The sequence below is a fragment of the Thunnus maccoyii genome, chromosome 3 (genome assembly GCF_910596095.1).
Source record: "Thunnus maccoyii chromosome 3, fThuMac1.1, whole genome shotgun sequence".
NCBI classification, from domain to species: domain Eukaryota; kingdom Metazoa; phylum Chordata; class Actinopteri; order Scombriformes; family Scombridae; genus Thunnus; species Thunnus maccoyii.
The window spans coordinates 19,738,908-19,741,927 of NC_056535.1; the positions used below are offsets into that span (position 1 = coordinate 19,738,908).

Below are 3,020 nucleotides of genomic sequence, written 5' to 3' on the forward strand. Positions count from 1 at the left end.
TGAAAATGACTGTACAAATTATTCATTGTCCTGGAGGCACAAACCAGTACAGTGACAACATTAACAGCCATATCACGATTGTCAGCTTTGAGGGATTATAGCAATCTGTAATGTTGCCTGCACTCATACACAAATGAGAATGGATACGGCTGGTGGGAAACATGCAAATGTTATTGTCTACAATCTGAGCTCAGAAATTCTCATTCATTTTTCTTGATATTCATTGTGATAGGTAAGTCCCCATTTGTGCTTATCTATGTAATGGGGTTTGAAAACCAGGGCAGGTTTAATGTTTATGTCTGTGCGTGAGGGAAATATCAGGACTACATTTTCTGCTCTATTAGCAATGAGAAGCTACCCACTGCACTTTTAACTTGGCATTTATGAAATACTGTATAGGACAAAGTCAACTGAACTAAATAACATTGCTGTAACAAAGTCAGCCTGTACATTAGAAAGAGGCAGAAGTCTTTGTGTCTTGTTAATCTCATTTGTCTTCCGCTGAAGTGCTTGAGGCCCTGTGGATGACAAACAGAGGCAATAAATCACTTTTTCTCTTTCAGAAACTTCAACTGGCACATTATACCAAGTATGTAAAACTCCAAATTATGTCAGATAAGATGCCTCCACGTGTAAGATTTTTCAAAGGACATTTAAACAGAATCTAAATAGCTCTATGTTCAAAATTATTTGATCTTCCTGTCTTTAAATTCCTTTCTCTCTGTTACTCATGTAAGTGCCTTGTAACACATACAGTGATAGCTGAGAAAGCCTCAACTTGAGACACTTTTACCTCCCAGGAGAGAGTGCTGACAATAACAGTCATTTGGGGCGGTCGGCCCCTGAATGTCGCGTAGGTGTGAGAGCAAAGAGAGAAGTGCTGTAATGTGTGTGTCTTAATGGGAAGCCTGTTAAACCTCAAGTGTGGCAGAGCATCTGCATGTATATAAGCAGTGGTCTAGTTTCTTGAGATTTTCTCATGTTCAGGAGAAAGGAATTCCCATAGAAAGGCTTTTTTGAAAAACCTTTTGTCAATCTGTAATCTGCAACCTGCATTTTACATAAGATGTCCTGCTGGTTAAAAGCACAGTTTAAATTATTCTTTCATGCATTTATAGATTTAAATTTGTATCAAAAATCTTTCAAATAAGTTTCTGAGATCATCAGACAGAAGTAGAACTGAATTAATACAGCTGACATAGTTATTTTAAATGTTTATAGTTGTTTGTGTTTATTAATAGTTCACTACTCTCTGCAGTTATATTATTGTCATTTAAGTATGGTACACACACACAAAACACATATCAAAAAAAGTTCCACTTAATACAATGCAGAGCACTTCAATGCAGACATTTAAGAGGACTGTCGCTTTAAAACACACAAGGAGCATGCAGAACAAGACAAACTGAAAGTGTTTTACAAAACACAAAGTCTAGAAGAAATGGCAACTAATTTATAGAGATTAACAATTACACACAAGTTATGTTGACCCTGTCTTCTCTACTTCTGTTTTTATGCAAAGTCCAAAGTCTGAAAATATCTGATGCCCAGAATTGGGAAGTATGACTGCACAAAAATGTGTGAGGGACACACAAGTAGAAACAGGTAGGCATCTGGCAAAGAAATACTGAAAGTAAGGGTTTTGTGATTGGAGTAATATTGCAGCCCAACCTGTGGTAGATCGGTGTTTGTAGCCAACATTTTCTTGAAGTTCTGGCAATCTGGATTCAATTACTGAGTTATGCGAAAGTCAAAAAATGAGAAATGAAGTGAGACCTATGAGAAAGATAAGATTGTAGTGAGTTTTTATTATTACTTATATTGTGAGTGATGAGATATTGATGATACATTGTAATGAGAGCAAATGATCTTCTTCTACAATGTCTGACAGCGATCAATTAATCAGTCACCAGTTCTAATTGTTTATTATGATCAGTAGTCAGTAAAGTGGTGCTCACCTACAGTAAACTTTGGCCATCTGCTGCTTGCCCTCCTCTCTGTCTTTGAATATCTTTGCTCAGAATGTTGGCATCCAGATCTGTAAGTGCACTTAGAGCTTCTTTCAAGTTGTTTCTGTCCCGTTACATCTGATGGCTGCATTTTACCTTTGAAATTCCAGACTTTTTCAAAGCCTTTTTCCAGTTCCTTCGCTCGCTAATTAGTGTCAACACACGGACTCTTGCCTCTCATCCTTCCACATGTTCTTTTAAGCTCTCTTCTACTCGTCAAATTGGTGAATCTCTTCACTTTGAAATGTTGCAAAGCAGAAATGAAAGGCGGAGTGTCTGTAGAGCTGGTGAGTTGAGAAACAAGTCTACCAACTTCAATCCAAACAGGAGCTGCCACATGTCGCCACGCCCACAGATGGTCCTATCAGAGCCTACATGGCTTCTACCTGTAAAGAGCCTGAGAGCCCTGGACAGTGAATGATTACTGCCAGCAAGGCGTGACAGATGGCTTCACAGTGCAGAGGCAAAGTGGCCAGGAGTGGTGATGAGGACGGTCATTTCCCCTCATCTGCTACTCTGGTCTTTTTAGGAAGCATAACCAGAGTATAGTGATCATTGATGTAGATGTTAGTGGTAATCTTGTTGGACAATTTTTCATATCAAATCTAATGTCCAAGATCACATGTAGCTACCACTGTGCCAATTTAATGCACACAGAACATACAAATCCCAGTAAACTGTAAAACATGCACATGTTAATACATTAAAAGGGTTTCAGGATTGCACAAAAAACCCACACAATTCTCACACTCACATCTGGGGTTTGATTGTTACTGGTAATAAAGCTGATGTTTTCTTAGAACTGTAACCCTATTATGGTAGGATGTTGGATAGTATTTTACATTTCTACATTTCTGATAGTGATGCTGATTAAATATTTTCTTCACAATCAATGGTACTCTGATGTACTGCTACATGCAGCTAAATCTGGCCTGAATACAAGCCTGAAATTGTCTTGGGGTTTACATTAGGGTCACTTCAGATATGATCTTTATAACAGCCATCACTTTC

The 3,020-nt window shown here is 38.2% G+C and overlaps 1 long non-coding RNA gene across 1 annotated transcript; it reads right to left on the minus strand.

The window, feature by feature from the left end:
* Positions 1-340: 340 nt before the first annotated feature.
* LOC121894626 lies at positions 341-2,516 on the minus strand. Its single transcript, XR_006095585.1, has 3 exons — positions 1,959-2,516; positions 1,672-1,776; positions 341-518 (listed from the first exon to the last, which is right to left on the minus strand). It is a non-coding gene; the product is annotated as an uncharacterized LOC121894626 (long non-coding RNA).
* Between the last annotated feature and the right edge of the window lie 504 nt (positions 2,517-3,020).